General features: G+C 30.8%; 1 protein-coding gene across 2 annotated transcripts in view; it reads left to right on the top strand.

Moving 5' to 3' along the window:
* Positions 1 to 3,337: 3,337 nt before the first annotated feature.
* MS3_00001958 (uncharacterized protein) overlaps positions 3,338 to 13,964 on the top strand; it is a 94,275-nt gene continuing 83,648 nt past the window's right edge. For both annotated transcript variants that reach the window (XM_051209483.1, XM_051209482.1), the window contains exon 1: positions 3,338 to 3,662. The gene's annotated coding sequence lies outside the window, so the exon portion shown is untranslated. The remainder of the gene's footprint in view (positions 3,663 to 13,964) is intronic.

Genomic DNA, 13,964 nt, shown 5'->3' with positions numbered 1-13,964 from the left:
ACTGTTTCTAAATTGTACAATCGTCTTAATTTATGTAATTGTTCTCTTTTTATTTACTAGATTTCAATAGTATACCATAGGTTTTCTAAAAAAAATATGAAATAATTCTGGTAATATCTATTTTGCTGGTAATAAAATGGTGGATGTGTCGCTTAATTTCGTGGATTGGTTGAAGTTAAACATGAACACCATTGGATGTCTACTCATTGGTCTAGAGGTTAGGCGCTCGCGCGCGAGATTGATAGGTTCTGGGTTCGAATCTTGCTGGGTGGGATCGTGGGTGCGCACTGTTGAGGAGTCCCATCCAGTGCTTGCACGTTTTCCATAGTAGTCTAGCTTCAATTGACTCATGATCTCAACCATTACTATAATATCCACAAAAAAACCTTCTAATAATAAAATATTGCCAATAAATGAACGGCTTAAAAGAATCACTGTTATTAGTGGGAGAGGAAAAATAACTGATTAAGTACAGTATATAAAAAGTCTTAGTTTTATATTTATCTATATACACAGATCAAATTAAATATTACTTTCAGTTAATTTATTAAAATATCCGGTATGTTGAAAAAACATAAATAAATAAACTGGACAGAAATGTACTTTTCATTTATTTATTTCTTTGTTCCATACAAAGTTCATCAGAATGATAATAATAATAATAATAATAATAATAATAATAATGAATATATTGTTTATTTAAATATTTACGAACATTGTTTTGGTCGACAATTAATAGTTGATTCTTTACCACGCAAACTGAACATAACACATGATGAACATTGTTGCATATCATTACAGGTTATCTATTTCACAATTAGGGAAAAAAAAGACTTATATCCATCAGTTTACTGAACAAAAAACAAGTAAAAAGGTTTAGAAATTGTCTAGTAGGATAGAATCGATAGACTGTCATTCATATTTTGACTAGTCTAGAACATCATATTGTGTTGTAAATTTAATTAATGTATATATTTGTGTGACTAAAAATTTGCATAATACATTTATCTGTCAAAGTAACAGCAAATAAACATCACTTTGTTAGGAATTACATGTTATTAAATGCAGTAGAAATGATAAAAAGTTTTACGTGAGGTTTTTTATGTCGATTAGAAAGTAAGATTATTGACGTTCATTACTAGTTTCTTTTTATCCGGGTTAAAACCTAATCTGTCGCTACAATTACATGTAATTCAACTGTACGTTTATAAGTTTTTCAAATTACAATACTCGATATCCAGCCCAAATTTTGACAAATATGCCATTTTACAATAATTGATCATTTTATTATAAAATAAGTTGTCTAATTTATTTGATTACTGGTGCAAACATACAGTTGTATTAGAGAAGTGAAATCTTGTACATGTAAGACCACAGTGAAAATTATTTGGACTGTTGTAGTTTCTCTGACGATAATTTACCCAGTAATATTAGTAGCATAACCATTGAAAACCGGAGAGCAATAGACTTCAGCACATGACTTCTCAACAGTATAGATTCACAACTTCAATTGAGACCAAGCCCACAACCTTCAATTAATCTTTATTTTACTGAATTGGGATCGAATGGTCTAAATGTCTGACTTCAGTGTATCAAGGATACTGAATAACGGAAACAGTGAAAATTCCTGTTAACAACGAATCAACCAAAGAAAATTAGTTTGGTTTTTATGCATAGAATCCTAAGAATTATTTAAAGCATTTACTTGGTTGTCTGAGTCATTTACTCTAATACACATTATATATTTCCGTAGACTATAATACTTAGCTTAAGTTGAATAAATTTATATTAATTAAGTCTGATCATTTATATTCAGAAAATATTTTCAAAATGTAAGAATTCGAATTCATTATCGATGAAACTCTTCACTATTTCTACAATATCTATCAATTAATTGAAGAAAAAACAATGCCTCTTTGCATTCTTATTATAAAATTTAGTTCAATATCTTACGCATAAATAATTTACTGATAACTTGATGCAACTGCAGAATACATGTGTTCTGAGATTATTTATTTATTTACGCTTGTTACCCCTTTTCTAGGAGCATAGGCCACCCACCATCATTCTCTATCCAACACTGTCCTAGCCCATCTTTTCCAGTTCTTCCCAGTTGCTAATTTACGTCATCATATTTCGAACTTTATAATATTTCGTTATAAAATTATAGTAAGATCGTTTTATTTTGTATATATTATGGAGAAAAAAAGACAACAGCATTTGAATAATGATTTGACTTTGAGCTATTATAAATTGGAATTCATTTTGAAAATTTTTATTTCTTTTACATTGTTTATCACTATTTATATCTATCTGGAAAGAACTGTAAAAGATTGCCCAGGACATTGTTACTATTACTACGACTGGTTTTTAATTTTAAAAACCTTCTCTGTTGTAAATTACTGAATATTTTCCCCAACTTGTTGGGTATGAAATCAAGCTCATAAAATGCTTGAAATTTTGGAATACTGGTTGCATATTCAAGTTTCAGTCTAGTACTAATTAAGTAAAAATGAAAAATATAGTAGATACAAGCATTACTTGGACTAAAAATGTTCATTGTCATTCCGATATTACATCATGGATCATATTTTCTATATATATAGCCAAGAAGATAAATCTAATACTACATTTATGCATTATGATGTAATAGACTTTTTAACATTGATTACACATAAAAATCTTAGTATTAGAAAAAACTTGTATTGTTATTCTTAATTTTAAAAATAAATCTGGCTGTATCCAATCATGTAACTGAGTGTTTATGAATCATACCCAAATAAGGTGAATATCAATGGTCAGGAAAACTTATAATTTATTATTAAATTAACCAATCAAATAAAAGGAACAATATAGAGGTGCAGACAAATGGTTAACACTAAACACATCAAGAATGTAAACACAAATTCATAAAACTAATCAATAGTATACGTAATTTCTCCTAAATATTTTTATCTTTCATCCAGTAGGGAATATTCTGTTTGTGTAACACTAATAAATTCTATATGTTTGTTGTGTATTGTAGAAAAGGTGAAATAAAATAATAATTTTTATAGAAATAGACAGACATACATGTAACAGGGAAAATTTCATCTAAGCATGATACAAATTGAACTAATCTAATCTATAAAAAAAATATTCCAAAAAAATTTTTTTTTGTTGTTGTTGTTATGAAATAAAATGCCTACATTGATTTTTTTGTTTCACTAAAAGAAAGATTATACCTCCTAAAGTGTTGCTTATTTCGTTTAGAGTATTGTTTCATGAGGTGACTATTTTCTGTATTGATCATTTATAAATTTTACAGAAATACAATAAGTATATAATCAGTTTTCCTTGAAAGAGAATCAACTATCAGCAAAGAGAATAATAAACATAGAATTATCATGGAAATAATAATATAAAACTATTACTCTTTTTAAACAAACTATTTTGATTGTTTAAAGATCCCCATCATATTAAAAGACTAGTATTTGAATGAAGCATATTGTTTTCGATAAATTCTCTTCAGATTCTACAATTATATATTGAAATTAATAATCCCAATCGTTATTATATACATGGACAATTGTTCACGACAAACTTTTGATGTAATTGACCAAATTATTTATATAGACTGATATTTAACCAATGGATATCACAAAAACTTCATCACAACGAAAGTAAGTAACGGTTATTTTTAAATTTCTTATTGGTTCGTGAACAGTTTTGTGATTTGCACGTTATTGAACTGTTGAAATTTATAGAATGTTTGATAGGTATCAAATTCCAATAGCTACCCGAGCTCCCAATTTTGGGGAGAATTCGACCCTTTTTGGGAAGCCACTATCGTAAACTTTGGGGAAGTAGCACAAAAACCCCGAAATTTCCCTAAATTTAGGATCTTTCCCCAAAATTTTTACAAACTTTGGTGAAGGTCATTTGACTTTGAAGATTTCCCCATAATTTCCCAAAATTTACTCGAAATTCCTTGAATGAATAGATCGGGCCGTCCGAAAGCTAGAATAAGATATATGGGTTTAACATAATAACCGACACTACAAGTATGATAAGAAGGGAGGTATTCAAAGGTTTTTAATAAGTTCTCACGAGATATCACGTTTTAATGGTGTTTATTTTTAGAACAACATTTTGCAAATTTGAAGACTTGTGATAAACTAAGATTCCAGAAGTGTTTTGTTGTTAGAGATAGATGATTTAATCGTCTTTCAAGACAACAGTTAAAATGAGAGATCATTATCGGGAGGTCATTATAGTAGGAGATTAAAAACCTACGTGGATAAAAGAAGTATAGTTGTGAATAAAAATCTATAAAACTCCATTTTGACCGGACATGTTGTTTATCACTTATGAAGAAACTGTTGAAACTGAAGATTGACTATTCACCACTAAATTTTAATCTGTTCATTTAAACATGTAAGTGGTTAACTTCATTTTACTGTAATCTTTTTCTCTATTGGAAGTAAATAAGTTTTTCTTTTGACGAGACCCAGTACTGTTTGCTCATATTTCTTGAAAAAAATTGTTTTCTTCCATTTCAGTGATTTATAAACTTTCATGTTAGTAAGAATCTTATGATTTGATAGAGTTCATTGAACTGTATAGTTAAAATCGGTTGATCCACAACAATACTATACAATGGATAGTGTTAAGTGTTAAGTCAATAAAATTAAATTAATTTAGAAAGTTATCTCATAAGAAAAACGTCATTTAACATGTTTATACTCTTATTCTTTTCTGTAATGCTCCTCTCAGTGAAACTTCATAGATGGTTTTCAGGCTTCTAACTGGACTTGAATAGTTTTATGCGCTTCATTTGTAAATGAAAAAAGAAACTGAATAATGATTACTCAATAATCTTAACAACAGCTTTATATCGATCAATTATTGGCATACATGAAGACATATATTAATTTCTCATAGTATAGTGACTAAACTTGATATATTAATTGTTGGAGTTAAATTTCATTTATATTAGGGTTGTCATTGCAGATAATATTGAGATCATAAATTAAACAACAGAATGCTTTAATAATAACAGCTGAATGTTAAACATAAGTATATAATAAACAATTATGGTATGTTTAATAGTTGAGACAATGAGTCAGTTGAAGCTAGACCATCATGAAAAACCTGGAAGTATTAGACGGCCGTTTCATTCTAGTATGGGACTCCTCAGCAGTGTGCATCCATAATCTCGCTCGCGAGATTCGAACCCACGACGAAACGGCTATCGAATGCTTTCAGGTTTTCAATGGTAGTCTAGCTTCAATTGACTCATGAATGCAACTATTAAATTACTTAAATTTCCACAAAACCCTCTTCTGATAGACATTAATAATTTTGTTGAATGACATAACACACCTTTATTAATTATGGATTATTACATGTAAAACTAACCCTAAGTATAAATGAAGAAAATGGCATAATCAAAGAGAAAATTCTTTTTACTGAATTGTCTTTATTTCTTCTTTGATTAAATGATGGGTTTATTTTGTTATTTCTTCCTAATCGATTTCAAATAATTATTCAGTAATCCAATGCCAGAATTTAAAACTGTATTTCACCCAATGTGGTCGGTTTAGCAGGTTATGGCTTCCTATTAAAACCTTGGTAAATTCATTTCATTATAATCAGTGATCTCTTCATTAGTACTTATTCAACTGTTTTTGTGAAGTAAATAAACTTGGGTTAATTTTGATTTGGTTATTTATTCATTGAAGAAGTGGCTTACACTGAGTCACGGAACGTCAGAAAATCTGATTTTTCTACTTGTTGGGATATTACAATTATTTTATTATAATTGTAATAATCTACCCAAAATTCAATTTATTTAAACGTATCACGTCGAACCTAGGTAATGGTTTCATGAAGTTTTGTTGTCACCTAAAAATTCTCTCCCTGGAGAAGGTTTTGAATTCAACTATATACATACTTTACATATTATATACAAGTGAATTCTAATCATTCTGTACACAAGCTCATGTAAATGTTTCTTCCTCTAACTCTGTATATTCACTGAAACAAAACAGTATTAAAACTTTTTGTTACTTACCAACAACATTATCAATTTTTATTGAGATCACGAACCGATCAACGCCAGACCATCATTAAGAGCTTGAAAACACTGAACATCCTTTACATCCTAATTTGGGACTCCTCAGCAGTGCGCATCCACGACGTCGCAGCCAGGGCTCGAACCTGGGAACTTTGATCTTGCTCAAACTTAATCTCCAAACCACTGAGTCAACATCCAGTAGTGTTAATGCTCAACTTCAACCAATCCACGATGTTGTGCGACAATCCTTCATTATCAATAAAAGAAAGCTTGTAGCAAGAGTGATCAGAACAGAAAGATATGGTAGGAAGTTTCTATGATTTACAGACAAATCATAGAAAAAGGTCATCTAATACACAGATATAAAAATGTGGACGGATAACAAATTAAAATTCCCCTTTTTGCACAAACACAGGCTCATTCACTATTAATAGGAGTAATGTATTTGTTATATCTCAGTGAGTAGAAAAATTACATTTCCTGATGTTTCGTGACTCAGTGTAAGCACCTTTCTTCAGATAATAAGTAAACAAAGTGAATCTACCCATGTTCAAACAGTACAAAGGAACAAAGGAACAAAGGAAAAATATTTAGTACGATATATGAAAAACAGATCTAACTAAGTCAATATCATGTCACTCCAGAAAAGGTGATTTATTTAAGCCATGCTTGTGTATTTGTATGTATGCTATTGAATGAAAAATGTGACATTTGTAATGCAAAAGGAGAGTTCTTCACTATTATTTTTGAACTAAATTTTTAAGGATTTTCTGTATATTCAAGTACCTCTGACTGCCATAAGTGTCTTTATAAATGAGAAGAATTGTACGTTGTTAGAATCGTTTAAACGAAATAAGGTCCTAGCATGAAACTTCTCAGTAGTGCAAATCCACGACCTCACAGCCCAAGATTAATCCAAGAACATTCAAATTTCTCGACGAAACTAGTATCTTTAAGCAACCTAGTTACCATCAGTGGTGTACTTGTCTAAATTCAATCAGTTGACGAAATCTAGTGGATGTTTTCCATACAATTCCACATTGTCTACAAATAGCCTATATCAATACTCATCTTGCGTTCACTCATTAAGATTTTAATGCAATTACAAAAGTTACAGTGCAAGGCTGTGACCAGTAGAGTTCAACCACTTTGTGTATTAGATGGTTATCCACCCCAGGCAGTAGAAGATCATCGCATAAATATAGCAAATTGATTGAAGTCAGGCATTATACTATTAGTTTCTAACTTGGCTATCCCGAGGTTAAGCGTTTGTTGTGGTGTAATTATGGGAGTGCCTTGCTAAAAAGTCATATATTAGATCGAAGCATCTGTCTAATGCTTTCTGATTTCATTGGGCTTAAAAATAAAGTCGGTGAGTGATGTTAGAATTATTAGTTTATAATAAAGAATGTTCTCACAATTCATTTTGATGGATAGTAAGCACAATTTTTACTCTAAACCCTTAGTTGTTTTTGCATAACTAATATTGTATGGAGACAAATGAATGATAACCACATCCTGTCCAAAACAACATGTTCTTTGACACAATCAAATGTCGATAGGTATCCCTTTCATGTTACCACCAACTGTGTATGCAAATTTACATGTGTGACACGAAGTCGATACATTAAAGTCCTTCAAGGTGATTAACAAACGATCAAACTCCAATCTTTTGAAATTTCCCGAAGCGATAGCAATCAAACGTCTAAGACCAAATCTATGTATACAAAAAGAGACAGTAATAAATCTTCTTTTGCCCTTGTAACATTAAACACTCCTTTTTATTTATTACGTCATTCATTATTCCAACTCTTTCTTAAGTTTAAATTACATCATTCATAACTGGGAGATTTCATATCTTTCTTTATTACTATTAATCTATTTTCAGTTACTTAATTACACAATCATGTAATGTTTATTAACTCCATGAGTTCTAATCACTATTTCAATGTTCTGGAACTTTCCCTCCCGAACTTTATTTATTCAAAACAAAATTATTATGACCTCATTAACTCTATCGGAATCTTCACTACATCATGATACATATATTCATCCTTAATCACCCTCTTATGTACAAGTATGTTAATATCTGTAATAACGCTGATTTTTAATTATTCTAGGTTGTAAACAGCTGATGTGAACCTAACGAAATAAAATGAATTCATATTATTCTGCACCAATCTTTCTTCTTTCTCTCTTTAAGTTAACAAATGAACCTAACGAAAAAAATGTTCTACTTTTTAGTAAGCATAGATTTCTAGATAAATAGCAATATATATAATCATCTCGGTAATATATGAGTTTAGAGAATCGGTTTGATTAAACGCAAAGCCATTGCAATCCATTCTCATAAACCTAACCTTTGCATCCAAAAGAAGTTTGGACAACTAATTTCACTATCTTGACTATCGGTATAGGGGCGTTTGTAGCAGAACATTGATAAACTATTTTCTTAGTTCTTCCATTTTTGTTTCTTAGATTTTTGAACTTGACTTATTCTCAACACTGATCACTAGATTCTGGCATGACTACTATTCTACTGACCATTTATCAAAATACTCTGTTCTTTCTTGATTTTCGAATAATTACTTTGAATATTAATAATCCTCTTTCTCCCAATTACTCAATGTTAATTTATAATCGAAATGTCATCATGTAATTATTACGTAACGTATCCACTTGACGAGTATTATTTCATTATTGTAAATCATATATATTTATATTAGTGTAGATCCATGATGAGAAACTAACTAAAAAGAAATTTCTTCGCTCGATTCGTCCCTTCTTTAATTTACGAAATGTCAAAATGGGAATTTTCACTACATATATATAATAAGAATATCAAAATGGAAAGTACATTACAACCCTGGTAGTAATAAGTATAAATCAATATAATAATACTTGTTTTAGTAAAACATTGATATTCATTTGACAATAATCAAATATATTTTATAATCATATGACTTAAATATTCTTTACAAACAATCGTTCATTTTGTTTAGTTTTATGCTTAAATGTTATTGAGAAAAAACAAAAAAAATACTTTTACATTTGATAAAAATACCTGCATAATTGTAAACATGAAATGATACTTATCTATATTTAAAACTTGACTTTTAATTCAATCATACTCTAATATAACTAAATAATATTTATTCTTTCAATTATTTATATAAGCCAAGTATTCTGATAAAAGTGTTTCATATATATATCATTATATTACTTAAGAAATTATTAGTATAAAGGTGTTTATGTCTTAGAAAAGTATTTCTGGAACATTTTATTTTATTCATGATTTCAATCAGTGAAATTTCTAAAATCTCCACAAAACCCCTCCCGTTACTAGTGGAGTTCAATCAGGTCTGTTGTGAGATATCAACTCACTGAAGACAATGGTGTATGGTGGCGTAGCTTCGCGGATTGGTTGAAGTTAGACATTAACGCCGTTGGATGTCGGCTCAGTGGTCTAGTTGGTTAAGCGCCTGGCGCGAGACTGATGGGTCCTGGGTTCGAATCGGGATCGTGGACGCGCACTGCTGGGGAGTCCCATACTGGGACGAAACGACCGTGCAGTGCTTCCAGATTTTCCATGGTGGTCTAGTTTCAATTGACTCATGATTTCAATCAGTGAAATTTCCAAAATCTCCACAAAACCCCTTCTGACATTTTATTCATGTTTGAATTATGATATTGGATTTTTAAAAAAAACATTTATTTTTATAACTAATGAGTTAAAATAACAAAATTTCATTTTATCCATAAGAAAACACAATGATATTTATAGATGATTTGGAAAGAAAATAATAAAATTTAATTCATTTTGCATAGTTTGTACTAGTTAGTGACTATCACAACTCAGGAGCTAATTGAATAACTAAATGGCATTTGAGGCGAATGGTACTGGGTTCGAGTTGTGAAGTGAACATCAAGTCTGGGATGCAGGTATATCCAGCTGGTGAGTCCCAAGTAGGATGAAACGCGCGTCCTTGATTCCATCACTAGTCACCGTCCATATATGATAATAAAATTTAACGTTACTTTAGAAATCACAGAGGATTGGACAACAATGAATTACATGCATATATATATATATATATATATATATATATTCAGGAGTGTACAAATATTGTTCTCATTTTGACTATACTTAAACATTTAAGAAACCTCCATTAGGTGACATGTTTTGTTGTAGATAACCTATGATTAAATCACTCATAGAAAATGACATTTTAATGATCTATCTGATGTATTCAATGAGACATGTTTTGCAGTTAATGAAATCTTCAACTTAAAATATTCTTCTAATATGTTCTCCTAACACTTCGTACAGCTGATAAGTTCAAAATAGGATGAAACATGCATGTTGGATTTCACTGTTAACCATGATCTAGAAATATTACAAAGTTTGCCACTACATATATTAATACCTTAATCTATGTTCAGGGTGTGGATATGTTAGCAGAAACTGAACAAATGAAATCCTGAATGCCAATAACAGCAAAACACAAAAACTTACAAAAATGCTACTTTTGATCTTACGTACCGTTTTTAAACTTTGAACTATATTTCTTTAATTTTGTCTAAACCTTCTGCATTTCAAGTTTAAACGATGATGTACAGATTAACACACTTAAGATATGCGTCATAAAATTTCCACAATATATTTCAATGATCATTCGATTGTAGTTCCTGAAGTTAAATGATGGTTTCTTCACTGAGATCAGAACGATAACAGCTTCCATTTTGTTCTGATAATAAACGTAGCCTGTCAATTTATAAAATACTAAGGTAAATGTATTTGGAAATTCCCTGATTTGTAAGCCATAAAGATTCCTTGTTTTCTTTAAACATTTCTGCCTAGGATTTAGGGCTTAATATTAACAGCGCTTTTATTATAGATATCTCCAAACTATACTCAGTGCATTTGAACAAATATGATTCTATCTATTTGTCTATAAAAGTAAAGCCGATTGCGCAGTAAAAATCACTATGGGATTTTATATCAATACAAACTGTGAATCAGTGGTTAACCCTTAGTATATTAAAAACCATTATTTCTAAGGTGAAAAAGTCTCATTTCGCTTATTCAGTCATTTATGATGACACAGATATTTCAATATTATTATATGATCTAAACCAGGCGATTTATTTCAATGGTTTGTTAGCACTATGACTGGAATATTAAGAGATAAAATGAAGGATTTGTGTGATGAAGTACTTACAGTCTTGTTAACTGATGGTTACCTAGTAAACTGAATGCACTATGAAATAAGTTTACGATGTATAGTATGCTCTTCTAGAAAGAACTGGGCAGTTTTTATGAGGTGGATATAAAGAGATAATTCAAAAATTTCGTTCAGATTACCTACCACTCAAGTCAAAAGGGTCAATGAAAATGATATGATAATATTTATTAACTGGTGTCTTCGTTGTACTCTGTGAGACAAACTATGTGACAGTATCTTAGGTATACTTTATCACAGATATCTTACTATAATCCCTCATTAAAGTCTCTCTTTTAACAGGTACAGAAAATGCTGATCATGTAACATTGAGTTATACAAGAATCTAACATTTCACTGTTTTGTGTTTGATAAGAACTTAAATGAATCATTCAATCAGATATACAGTTCACGGAAAAAGAAATAGAATGGTTTATTATCAAGCGGAAAATATGATCTTACTCAATTCAGGTGTTTAAGTCAAACAGCCAAGATTGTGTATCTATGTGAAAGCATTAAAAAATACTGAGTATATTAAGCTGAAGTTACTAGTAATGGAAATTTCAGTAATAAAGAAGTCATTATATTTATTACAAGATCATAAGAAACGGCATTGGTCAAAACAAATTGGAAGTCGAACCGATAGTACTGTCCTGTTAATTGTCTGTTTCTATTACTTGCCACATCAGTGGCTTGCTCCTCATGATTTCGTCATCACTTTTTATCTCTATTTCTATGTTATCTATCAAATCGTCAAAGTGACAGAATTTTTAAAAGATTCTCACCTTTTGGAAATTAATTAATTGCATTTTTTTCTATATAACCAGTAAAATACAAGTAGATTAATATTGGGATGAACAGTGGAAAATCAGTTTGCTGAAACGTTAATCGTGCTCCACACATAAAGTAGCTTATGACAATATCTGAGGATACAGATAATTTTCAGTGGTGATCTAGCTCTGTGAATATAATCAATTCTCTTAAATAGTTGCTAGCCTAAACAACAAGACTTACTTTAACCATTATCGATCACTGAAAAAAATCTATTTATTAAGTAGTCTACCAGATCTCATGTTAAAAAATTGTAATTTTTTTCTCCCTGATAATTCAATCTCTTTTTTACAGTTTTGTTCATTATTATCAGTTATCAAAATTACATATACTTGTGTGTGTGCCTATCTATAAAACCAAATAGATTGATAGAATTATTAGGAAAATTTACTATTAACAATATAGTCATATTATAGTGTGCGCTACTTATAAACACATAAGTAGTATATAACGTTAGTCAGGAATGGAATGTATTTCAGTAGAAGATCGAAAAGGAAAGAACGGAAACGGAAAGCATTTGGTTTGAAAATGCAAGAACAATGAAATCTGAGACGATGGACTGATATTTACAAAAGAAACAGTCAAGTTTGAGACAACTGATTGATATATTGCAAATTATCTATTTACTGTATGGTTCTCAGATTTTAGTGAGATATTCTGTAATTTCGTGATCAAATACTTCCGATTGTCCCCTCTCGTGCTCTTGTTCACTACAATATCAGTAGAGAAAAAGATTTAATGAACTTACTTTATGTTCAGGCTAAGATAGACAGTTTTTCCTAATTGTACATTTAGAAATTGGGATCGACGTTATATATGAAGAAAAGTTATGTAATTCAAGTGCACAAAAACAATTAGTTGTTCGTCTTAAATTGGAAAATTATGTAAATACTTCAACGTGATAAACTTAGAATGACTTGAGAAATAAAGAAAGAAATGAAAATTGGGGATTGAATAGTTGACTGTATCAATCCATTTTTAGGTATTCGCTATACATCACTATTTTACATAAAAACAGTCAAACCCTTTTTTAAGTGAAAACTTTTTTATTACTTCGAAGCCACACATAAGAGTAATGTTCATGTATCCTTTAAAAAAAAACTATCAGCCAAATAGAAGAGAAACTTTGGTTAGGGTCTTTGAAATTCGAGGTGTATTCACTATTAATTTTTTTTCATGAGGGCAGAAAAGAAGATTCATTCCTTTTGTTCTATATAAAATCTGGCCCCCACATTCCCTGGTACGGCCGAGAGTGAGGAGAGTCCGCTCTTCCTCTCGAAATGCTCTAACATAGCCACGCGTATATAGCCTCTCCCAGGAAAGTCCTAATCACTGCTTTCTAGCAGCGGGGCTGTTGTTTACAAAATGGAGAGGACGAAAAGTGAATGTCCGGCGCTATAATCGGATTGGTGGAGACGGATGGTTTATCTAGGGCTCCAGTATCCTGAGGGAACATATGGCGTATGAACCAATCGTTGGTCACCGACTACCATGAGACTGCATAACCTGACGTTGCTCCACTGCCTTGTAGATCAGAACTTTAGGTCGAAGGCTCCAGGTGTGATCCATTAAGAAAACCACCTGCTTCGGTCTGGGCACCTGAGAAGTATTTCAGCCGGTCACATAAATCGAATGATTTATGTGGTGCATTTGTATTTGGTGCCCCCTTGTACCAATATCTATGTGTTCAAATAAACAATAATATAAAATCTGACACACTATCAAGATTCGAACATAAAATGATCTGTTTCCATATTAGACAACTGATTTTCCTCTTAAAGAAAAGTAGTGGTAACCTGGAATCGGAGTGTTTTGATCATCATGACCCAGTTTGAGCAATAGAGTAGTTATAC

This window comes from Schistosoma haematobium, chromosome 1 (assembly GCF_000699445.3).
Source record: "Schistosoma haematobium chromosome 1, whole genome shotgun sequence".
Classification (NCBI taxonomy): Eukaryota; Metazoa; Platyhelminthes; class Trematoda; order Strigeidida; family Schistosomatidae; genus Schistosoma; species Schistosoma haematobium.
Note: the sequence above shows the minus strand (reverse complement) of the source record. Positions and strands in the feature narration are given on the sequence as shown.